Here is a 12,093-nt window from a genome sequence, read left to right as displayed (position 1 = left end):
CTATACCAGGCATGTCAGAATATGCCCAAGCAAAGATCTCAGGGAATTCATGCAATAGTTCTTCATATTGTTTTTGTTCCTCTTCATCCAAACATTTCCCAATTTTAATGACTTTCTCTTTATTGCAAGGATCCATCTTAACATCAGTAGTGTCACTTATGAGAAGATTGCTTTGTTGAGGAGTATCCTTTAACTGAGGGAATTCTTTCACAATCTCATCATTATCAATCTCTTTTCCAAAATAGGCTTTAGTGTTCAAACAATAAGGGAGTCCCCTATTGTGATGATAACGAGGAAGAGTGTCATAGGCTCCCAAGAACTCAGCTAAAGCATCGTCGATAGGGAAGATATCTAGAGCACAATCACCCGAAGAATCCTCATCAATATACTCAGGGTGTTGTATTGATAAAGATGTAGAGATAGCATTAACACTAATGCATGGTCTTTTAGAGGCTTTAGTACGTCTGCAGGGATTATAACCAAGTCCAAAGGCATAATGTTGAAAATTAGTCTCTAGAGGAACTCTTATCCCTTGTTCATTAGCACCACAACCTTTTCCATGATACCCATGCTTAGTGAAAATGCGAAAACCACGACCATAACGATCAGCCATTTCAGGAAGAGAAGGTGGTTTTTCATAAGACAAAGAATCAAACTCTTCATAATTATAGATGTGAGGAGAAGAAGTTTGAGAAGCGGCCACAAAATTATTACTCATAGATTCAGGTAAGGTTGATTGACTTTTAGCTTCTTCTTTCTTTTCAACTTTGTGATTTTCAGCTTCTTCCTTCTTTTCAACTTTAAGTTCTCTAGAAGGAATCTTATATTCACCCACAAAGGTAGGATTAAAATCAAGAGATCCCCAATCATCTTCTGCGAGAACCTTCTCAGGATCAAAATCCTTTTTATGTGTAGTTTCAAGTCGAGAAGGATTTTCTTCAGGAGATCCGAATTCATCCAAAGGATTTTGATCATCGGAAAGCGAAGACTCATCGATAGGTTTCTTGTTTAAAGAGTCATCACTAGACTAGGATGGCTTAGAAGAATCTCCTCTGGAATTAGATGTTTGTAGACAAGCTTGAAAATTAGTATCTCCCATCAAAGTATATGTCTTATTGTTATAAATGAATTTAACTTGTCTATGCAATGTAGAGGGGACAGCTTGCATGCTGTGAATCCAAGGCCTCCCTAATAACAAGTTGTATGTTAAATTTCTTGGCATAACATGGATAGGAGTAGGCAAAGTAACAGGTCCTACTGTGAGAGGTAAGGTGATGATACCCAATGAAGTCTTAGCCACATTATCAAAGCCACGAATGGAACGAGAGTCAGGCTCCATAAGAGATGTATCCACATTCATCTTATGCAATAGATTGATGCTACATACATTAAGGCCAGAGCCATTATCTACTAGTGTTCGTCTTATAGCAGTGTCTTTCATGACAACCACAATCATCAAGGGATCATATTGTTGTTGGACTTCACCAGTAGGCAACTCATCTTGCGTAAACACAATTTGAGGTTTAGGATTCATCACGGAGTTAACAAAAGATGCTATATTACTAGATGTATTCAGTGGAGGAACATTCAAATCTTTCAAGGCATCTTGTAACATTCCATGATAAGTGGAAGAAGTTTGAATCAAATCCCAAAGGGATATCTTAGTAGGGGTAGCTTTGAGTTGTTCTATGAGATCATATTCCTTACCCATAACTTGCGAAATACGGGGAGCTTGAGGGAGAATTGGTTGAGGATTAGGAAGAGAGACTAGAATAACAGGAGGAGGATTAGGTTGCCTATTATTTCTGGTATGATAGGTATGGGCAACCGCATGATAACTCTCTCTAGTTATTTGCTTAGCATAATTGTAAGGACTTATAGGTTTTCTTCCTTGTACGGTGATGATTGGTTTATTCAGAGTACAAAAGGAATCATGATCATACCTCCCTTGGACAGTAAGGAGAGGAGTCTTAGGAATTTGAAAGGTGGGAGAAGGATAAGCACCTTGGACTTCAAAGAGAGGTTTGTTATATTCATTCAAATTTATCATGTTAACCAATTTAGAGGTCTTGTTTTTGTTTAAAGGTTTCGACAAAGCCACAAAGTCATCAAGAGCATCATCCAACAAAGCATGATCATATCGATTAAAAGGTTTGTCTTTTGATTCAAAAGGAGACATCTCCTCATAGAGGGGATTATTGAAAACAACCATGTTACTAGATTCAGGGGAAGAGTGGATAGGAATGTATCCTTGAGAGGAATCATTCGACTTATCTTTCTCATCACACCTAAATGGCATAGTAACAAGGTTTATGAGTTTTTGGTAAAATGAAGGTTTAGCATCCTTAGGGTTTAAAAACTCATCTAAAGCTTCATCTAATTCATCTTGGCTATACTCATAATAATCATCAAATGCATGAACATTTTGCAAATAAAAATCTGACATTTTGAAAGGATTGCATAAAATTTAAACACACAATGCAAAGAAACACAAGTTTTCTCTCTTTCTTTTTTTTTTCTTTTCCTCTTTTAATGAAATGAAATGAAAACACACTAAATCTAGATCTAGATCTAACACATGCAATGCAAGAGGAAGCAATGATAGGTTCACGTCGGGTTCACCAAAATGTGTAGGGGAAAAAAGCGAGACTAGGTTAATCATGCCCTAATCCTACCTTTCGACACACATTACGGAATACGAAAGAGCCTAGAGATATCGCACAATTGGCTACTTCTTTTGGTGAAAGAGAGAGCCACGGGATATCTATTAGGATTTCTATTCCCTTGTTGAAATTGTAAGATCAAGTAATGCAAGTTCAAACCCTAATCTCAAAATGCAAGTATGAACTAATAACAAGATTGCAGAATTGAGATTAAACAATGAACAACTGTAAGTGTAAGGATAAAATAAGAATGCAGATATGTACCCGGAGTCGAAATCGGACTGAAAATGTTCGGGACGGGGGCGCGGGCGCCACTGTCCTGAAAACTGCACCGGAAACCACTGTTCTGCACCCTGAAACACTGTCGGAAAGTCGTCGGAAAGCTGTCTGTCCGGAGGACCAGGGCGCCCAGCGCCCCTGTCCTGGCAAGACCAGGGTGCCCAGCGCCCCTGTCCCGGTCTTCTGAGCTGCAATTTCACACCGGGTTCTGCCTCAGCCTTCTCTCTCCGGATCTGTGTCCCGCGGCATCGTCCGAATCCCGAAACCTGCAATAATATCTGAAAAGGGGGAGGGGCGGCTATATAGGGTTTTGCCTTAGTCAAACCCCCACTTCGGTGATTTCCACCTCCATGAATAGCCAAGTTGTTTTGTAAAATGTATTGTGTGTGCAGACCTAGTGTGTGTGCAAGGTCCAAAATGCAAGAAAGCAAACTAGAGCAACCTAGAAAGTAAACCCTAATTGCTTGTAAATGATAATGTAAATGCTCTAAATCAAGATGCAATGTGATCTAAAGCATGAATAAATGATGTATCAAAGCTTATGCAAAGACATGAAAACAATACGAAATCATACCCAACCCTCAAGGGAGGAGTACAAGCCAATCTTCAGTCGGTAATCTCTTATTGTTCTTCAATGTCTTCCAAGCCCTAAGTGGATGAATGAATTTGATAAATGCTTGATAAAATGGTGTTGAGTGTTGTTGAAGTCCTCAAAGATCTGCTCTTTCGCTGCATATGAAGTTCCTGGAAACAAAAATCCGATCCCTTCAAATGAGAAAAGAGAGCTCTTATGTATGAAACCCTAGGTCGTAAATTCGTATTTTGGCCGACCTAGAGATTGAATATCCCGCCAATTTCTTGGGGTTAAGCTTTATTTTATGATTGGATCGTGCTCCCAAAATTTCGGGAAAAATGTCCGGGACCATGTTGCACGGGCGCCATGGTCCCGACAACTTTTCACCAAATTTTCAGAGCCGTCGGATATGATGATTTTAGAGAGAATCCCGAAGTTACAGGTGATTTCGAGATGTTTAGACCCCGAAACCAAGCCCCCAAGTTCGAAATAGGACTGAATTAGGGTTTTTGATTAAGTGGTGTATTGGAAGAATAAAATGCAAAGGGCGCGCTTTAGTGAAAGGGCCCAACTTTATGATGTAGAAAATGATGAAATAGGGCCTTAGACCTAATTAATTTGATTAATTAAGTGCTTAAGGAGAAATGCAATGCAGAATGCAAAATGCACTAAGGTGGGTGCTAAACTAGGTGCGAAATTGTACCACCCTAGCGAGTGCGTACAATTTACGACGCTACAATCTCCTATATATGAGGTACATGAGATAGAGGTTGTGTGTAAGAGTCTTATGGCTATTGAGTTACCTTTGAATCTCTAATTAGTGGTACTCCTACAAAGATATTTCTCTGCAAGTATATTGTAATCTGTTTTGATTGTTAAATAATATATTGGGCAGCTTTTGGAGTGTGGTTTTTCTCCCGAAAGGGTTTTCCCCACGTAAATCATTGTGTTATGGTTTGAATGTTATTATATCTATTTCTATTTTCTGTAACTGTTGTAAAGATCTGTAAAAAAAATTGCATTACCCTCCTCTCAAGATTAATGTAGGAAGTTGTTCTGCTACTTAACTTCCTTACAAGTGGTATCAGAGCTTGATCACCTATGGTTTCAGTTATGGGTTGTTGGGTTTTTTGAACTAATCTAGATTTGACTGGGAACTTTTGCAGAAGACACTTTTTTATCTTGTGGTAGGAATTTTCAAATGGCAAGTTCGTCAGGAAAAATAGAGGTGGAGAAATTTAATGGAACAAATTTTGAGATGTGGAAGCTGAAGATGGAAGATCTGCTAATAGATCGAGATCTATGGGCTGTTGTTGATGTGAATGTCCAAAGGCCCTCAGATCCTACTACGACAACTCAGTATGATGTTATGGACCAAAAATCCAACGGTCTTATCAAACTGTGTTTGGCAGACTCTGTTCTGATCAGTGTCCACGAAGAAAACATTGCAAAGAAACTATGGGATAAGCTTGGTGAAATGTATCAAATGAAATTTTTATTAAATCAAATTTTCTTGAGGAAGAAATTGTATTCCTTGAAGATGAAAGAGGGTGGATGAGTTGCAAACCACCTAGAATCATTGAATATGTTGGTGGCTTAATTAGTATCTTTTGGTGTTAAGATGAACAAAGAAGAAAATGTCAGATCTTGCTTTGTTCTTTGCCTGATTTTTGGGATTCTCTTGTTATTGCTATCGGTAGTACTTATGTTGTTTTAAAGTCTGAAGATGTGGTGGGTGTCCTACTTGGTGAAGAGATGCAAAGGAAGGTATCCCATAGTTTGAAGGAATCCCTAACTGTTCGTGGAAGACCTAAGGAGAAAGGCAAGAAGATTGAGAAGCGCAATAAGTCCAAATCGAAAGGGATATCAAAATCTCCTAGAAATTCCAAAGTCATTTGATGGAAGTGCGGTAAACTAGGTCACATCCATAAGGACTGCAAAGAAAAAAAAGAAGAAGATTGATTATGATTCTGAGTCCGAGAAGGAAGATGGTGATGCATTTATTGGGGCTTTGGTGACTCATGCAGGTAATGATGCCTGGTTAATTAACTCAGGTGCATCTTTTCATATGACTGCCAATAGAGATTGGTTTTCTAAATATGAAAAATTTAATGGAGTTAAGGTGTACTTGGGTGATGATTCGCATTTAGACATTGTTGGTTGAGGTAAAGTTAGAATCAAGTTTTTTGATGGTAGAATAAAAACGATTAATGGTGTGGTGCATATCGCTGGTTTAAAACAAAATCTGGTATTTGTGAGCAAACTGATAGATGTGGGTGTGCAAGTAGTCTTTTCTGAAGCAGGATATAAGACGATTAAGGGTGCTATGGTAATTGCTAGAGGTGTCAGGTTCGACACTTTGTATAAGCTAAACGCATACATTGTTGAGTGTAATAGCACTTCTGTAAAAAGTAAATTTGAGGAAGATTTGAGGGTTTCACCTTCAGTAGATGGAAATGTATTTTGGGTACCTAAGGGTGCTCTTTCTTCTGAAGCAAAGTTACCTGCAGAGAATACTATGTTATGGCACCAGAGGGTTGGCCACATTGGAGAAAAGGGTCTAAGGCCCTTGAAAAATAAAAACCTTTTTGAAGGTTTGAATGATTGTAATCTTGACTTTGATTTCTGTGAGCATTGCATTTATGGAAAACAAACCCACATTCAGTTTTACTCAAGTTCTCATACAACTTGTGGTATTTTGAATCTTATTCATTCTGATGTGTTTGGTCTTGTAGATGTTCCTTCAATTGGAAAATACACATATTATGTTTTATTTATTGATGATTTTAGTAGAAGGACATGGGTATATTTTCTAAAGAGTAAATCTAAAGTTTTCAATCGATTTAAAGAATTTAAAGCAATGGTTGAGTTATAGGCTGGAAAAAAAATTAAATGTTTGAGGACTGATAATGGTGGTGAATTTTGCTCTAAATATTTTGATAGATTCTGTAAAGACTGTGGCATTAATAGACATAAGATAACTCCATATTCTCCACAACAGAATGGAGTTGCAGAAAGAATGAATAGGACACTGATGGAGAAGGTTAGGAGTATGTTGACTGGTGTTGATCTAGAACAAAAATTTTGGGTTGAATTTGTTGCCAATGCTTGATACTTGATTAACAAGTCTCCTACATCAGCTCTTGTTGATAAAACACCTATGGAAGCATGGTCAGGTCACAAGCCTTTATTTAGACATCTTAGAGTTTTTGGTTGTGAGGCATATGCACATGTTTCAAAGGAGAAGCGGACAAAGTTGGAGAACAAGGTTGTGAAATGTTCATTGGGTATAGCTATGGTGTGAAATGATACAAGCTTTGGGACCCTGTTGCACAAAAGGTAATTCATAGTAGAATTGTTGTTTTTAGATAAATTGAGTCTCTTTCTGTTACATTGCAGCCATAACAGACTAAAAAAGAAGATGTGATTCAATTCCCTTCTACACCTAAAAGAGTTGAATCGAGACCCCTAGATAGGAAATAAGTTGAGGAGAGCTCGTCTAACTCTGAATCTTTAGAAGAGGAGGAAGAACCTCCAACTCAGCTTGTTCGAAGGTCTACAAGACATAGAGAACCACCTGAAAGGTATTCACCTGATGATTGGAGATGTATTTTTGCTTTGAATACTAATGTGGATGAACCAAAATCTGTAGAAGAGTCATTAGGTATGAATGATTCGGAATCCTGGAAGATTATTATGGAAGAAGAAATGGAAGCTTTGAAAAAGAATGATACATGAGATCTTGTACCAATGCCTGAAGGATGAAAGCCTATTGGTTGCAAATGGGTGTTCAAGAAAAAGATTGGTTCAGATGGAAGCATTGAGAAGTATAAAGCGAGGTTGGTTGCGAAAGGCTACTCTCAGATTGAGGGTGTTGATTATGGCCAAATATTTTCTCCTGTTGCCAAAATGAAATCCATTAGATTTTTGCTGCTTATGATTTAGAAGTTGAGCAAATGGATGTGAAAATCGCTTTCCTTCATGGTGATTTGGAGGAGGATATTTATATGACACAACCAAAGTATTATGTGGTGAAAGGTAAAAGTAATTTGTAAATTAAATAAATCTTTGTATAGCCTCAAACAGAGTCCTAGGATGTGGTACCAGAAATTTGATACATATGTGTTGAGTTTGGGATTTGAGCATTCTAAATCAAATCACTATGTTTATTATAAAACCAATGGTGATCATTTCCTGTACATTACATTGTATGTTGATGATATATTATTCATTGGCAAAGGGAGAGGTATGATTTCAGAACTTAAGTCTTAGCTCACTGCTAAATTTGAAATGAAAGATCTTGGTGCAGCGAAACACATTCTTGGGATGGAAATTAAAAGAGATAGAGTGAACATAAAGCTATGGCTAGGCCAGAGTAAGTATGTGAATTCAGTGTTAAAGAGGTTCGACGTGCAGGATTGTAGACCATTGCGTGTTCCTTTTACAGTTGGAACGAAATTATCTCTTACAGATTGTCCTACATCCCCATCGGAGATGGAAGACATGAGCAGAGTGCCTTACCGAAGTGCAGTTAGAAGTTTGATGTATGCTATGGTTTGGACTAGACCAAACATTGCCCAAGCAGTGGGAGTTCTGTCTAGATATATGTCTAATCCTGGTAGAGTTCATTGGGATGTAGTCAAAAGAGTCTTCAGATATTTGAAGGGTACCTCAGAGTGTTCTTTGTGCTATCATGGTAAGTTGGTTGGAGATGAGATTTTCCTTGATATTCATGGTTATGTGGATTCACACTGGGCAGGTGATATTGATAGCAAAAGATCCACCAGTTCTTATGTGTTTACTTTATTTGGTGGTGCAATTAGTTGGATGAGTAAGTGGCAGGTTGTAGTTGCTTTGTCCACTACTGAAGCAGATTATATGGCAGCTACTCATGCTTGTAAAGAGGCCATTTGTCTTAAGAGACTAATGACTATGCTCAGACATTGGAATAAAACAAGGAGCTGTGACAGATAAAGTGTGATCTTCCTAGCTAAGAACCTGATATTTCATGCCCAGACCAAGCACATTGATGTTCAGTATCGTTTTGTCAGAGATATGGTCGAAGATGGCAAGGTGAAGTTGGTTAAGGTAGAAAATTTGATGAATGTTGCAGATTCTTTAACTAAGGCTATGAGCAGAGAGAAGTTCAGATAGTGCTCGGAGTCTCTGGGCCTCATGGCCCCTAGCAATTGATTCATTATGTTGATACTCCCTTTGCTCTTGCAAGGTGTTAGACAATTGGGAGATTTGTTGGGAAAATGGTGTCTCAACCTTGCATTTACATGAGGTTACTATTTATCATAAGTTTTTATTTGAGCATGAAATGGTGCAAAATTCTCCTCGAAGCTTTTGGTTGGCTAGATAAGCATCTCGATAAAGTTACGTCGCAAGATCACAACTAGTTTTGAAGATATTAAATTTTCCATTTTGGAGAGGTCCAATGAAATGTTTAAATTTGATTTTTGAGGAATTTAGAGGCCCCAAAGACCCTAAAAAGTGGGCATAAATTATGTAGCAGTTTACGAGGCAATAGAGCACTTCTCAATCTTTTCGGTGCTTCAAACGGTTCATCAATAAGACACACGGTTCTCAAGTTATGGCCTCCGGAAGTTTGTACTCCTGAAATAGGAAATATAAAATACATCAAACACATAAATGAGTTGTAAAAGGGAGGGACACACATCATAGGGAATCTAGAAGGGAGATAAGGTCAGCTACACCTTATTGAGTGGTTTTAGCCCATGGTTTTGTAATACTGTTTGACAATTTCTTGTATTGTATCTCCTATATGTGAGGTGTGTGAGATAGAGGTTGTGTGTAAGAGTCTTATGGCTATTGAGTTACCTTTGAATCTCTGATTAGTGGTACTCTTGCAAAGATCTTTCTCTACAAGAATATTGTAATTTATTTTGATTGCTAAATAATATATTGGGTGGCTTTTGGAGTGTGGGGTTTTTCTCTTGATAGCGTTTTCCCCACGTAAATCACTATGTTATGGTTTGAATGTTGTTATATCTATTTCTATTTTTTGTAACTGTTGTAAAGATTTGTAAAAGTTTTTGCATTACACTCCTCTCAAGATTAGTGTAGGAAGTTTTTCCGCTACTTAACTTCCTTACAATATTACCCTTGCGGAGTAAACATTTGCTTATCCTTCATATGTTCTTGCTATCCCACAGAGATATCCTTAGCTTTTTATACTCTAGCTCTTTCCTTCTTCATATTTCTTAGGTATCATTAGATGTGGGATGGCAGGGAGTAATAAACTTCTTTAACCTCCTTCTCCCAACACTACTTCTTTTCTATGGCTTTGAACCTTGTATGGTATGAATCTCTCTTGGTTATCGTTGTTCCTGCTAGCTCGTAGGACGTTTATTTTTAACCTTAAGGGATTCCTTGTTGTTGATTTCTCCATTACTGTGGGATGGTGGGAAGAACGAACCTATCAACTTTTATTCTCCCTACATCGCTCATTTATAACACCTTCCAGCCCTGCGGGATAAGAACATACTTGATATATTACTTTCTTGTTGTCTCGCATAGAGACCCCATGTCTCCTCCTTCATTATGGTAGATACATCTTTCCTAGTCATGCGGGATAGCGAGGCCCTCTTTGTTCCTTTTCACTGCTTAGCCCACAACATACATTGCTTCCCTTTTTTACCCTTGTGGGGCTAGGATTTCCCTTTCCTTTGTAATACTTCATTACAACCGCATGGGGTGGCGAGGACAACTACCCTTCATAGTGTACTCTTATCCCATAATTCTCCTTGATGCAAATAGTGACCCCCATGGGGTAGACTTTATAATGCAACCCAGGAGTCCCCGCTATCCCACAGGGATCCTTTGTCTCCTTGTTTTCTTCATGATTGTAGAACATATGATATCATGTGGGGTAAGCACATTTGTTCCTACTGAGCAATTTCTTATCCCGCACGAGAAAATTTTCAAGCACAAAGGTCATGCGGGGTAAATGTATCCCTTGGTAATAACACTTCGCACTATCCCGCATAACTCAGACTAGGACACACAACCATTGCAGGTCAAGCTTTCTCTGTTGCTAAGTGTTGACCCCACTATCCCGCGACCTTCTAGGATGTTTAGGCCGGCACTTGAGTGGGACAATTATGTATGTGGTGACTTATAGAGGGTAGAAGGGGTCATGGAAAGGGCGCACGCTAGGACTTACGGATTCTTGGCAATCACACACAACAAAAAAAGATTAATATTTCTCAATCAAAACTACCGGCCCCACTAGCTAGACTCAACACAAGGGGCTGATAAACACACAGAGTTGGACACTTCCTTGTGCAAATTAAAATATATATATTGGCTACAAGAAGTCAATGGAGAAATACAATAGGGTGGAGGACAAAACACATGCCACACTAGAAAATTTAAACCCTGCAAAAACCCTAATACTATGGCCATTCAAAACCAAAAATTGGAACTCTCAACATCCCCCCTTCTTTCTAAATGCTTAATTACATTGATTTATATGATCAAGGGTGATTCACGTCGTCCCAAGGTGAAACAATCCCCAATGAACAAGATCAAACATGTAAAACAACAAGGTCGGCCTCCACCAAAGAGATCCATCCAGAAAATCTATAAGATGAAGTGTGAACCTAAGGGAAGGTCGGCCACACATAAAGGAACATTGGAAACAATAAATTGAAGCTCTGCAAGCTATGGAAATGATCTGCAAGATTCATCAATATAAAAATAGGTCTAAGTGGTCAAGTGTTCTAAGTCATAAAGTTATCTCGGATTCCGAAAGCGCTAACTTGTTGGGAAAAGATTTGAACATCTCGCAGACTTAGGATAAGGAACATGAACATGTCCACAATTAAAATCCTGCTCCACAAGATCCAGTGAGAAAATGCAAAGAAACGCAAAATGAAATGTTGAACTACAAAATAGGAACAAACTGAAAAGAAAATGTTTTTGGTTGATGCAAGATTGCCAAGAATCAGAGATGCTTCTACATCAAACATCTGGGGTTGTTGAAAAAGTGAGTCCCTCACTTTGTTGAGGTCAAAGGAGAACCAAGGCGGTCTACCTCTGCCTGAGAAATCCATGATGAATCTTCAACTGGTTTGTCCTTCCACTTCACATTGATTGCTCCAGGTGCTACGTCCAATTTTGCTTTCCAAAATCTCTTCAATCAGATCTAGTATCCGTCGAGGTATCTATTTCTCCAAGTCCGCTATACTGTGCTCACTGAATTCTATCTCATGGTACTGATGTAGACCTGCAATGTTGAATATAGGTGAAATAACCAAACTATCCAGTAACTCCACTTCATATGCATTTCTAGAACTGAATTTCCTCAAGATCTTACAAGGTCCAAACTTTCTCATTTGTAACTTGCTAAAGGTTCCAGCTGGAAATATTTCTTTTCTCAAATACACCATCACTTCATCTCCCACTTCAAATTCCTTATATCTCCTCTTCTCATCTGCCTTCTCCTTATATTTGTTATTCATGTCCTCCAAATGTTATTTAACTTGAACATGTAATACCTTCATGTGACCTGCAAATTCTTCAACTTCCGTACTTCTCTTGTCTTCATTA

The sequence above is a fragment of the Cryptomeria japonica genome, chromosome 4, assembly GCF_030272615.1.
Source record: "Cryptomeria japonica chromosome 4, Sugi_1.0, whole genome shotgun sequence".
NCBI classification, from domain to species: Eukaryota; Viridiplantae; Streptophyta; class Pinopsida; order Cupressales; family Cupressaceae; genus Cryptomeria; species Cryptomeria japonica.
Note: the sequence above shows the minus strand (reverse complement) of the source record.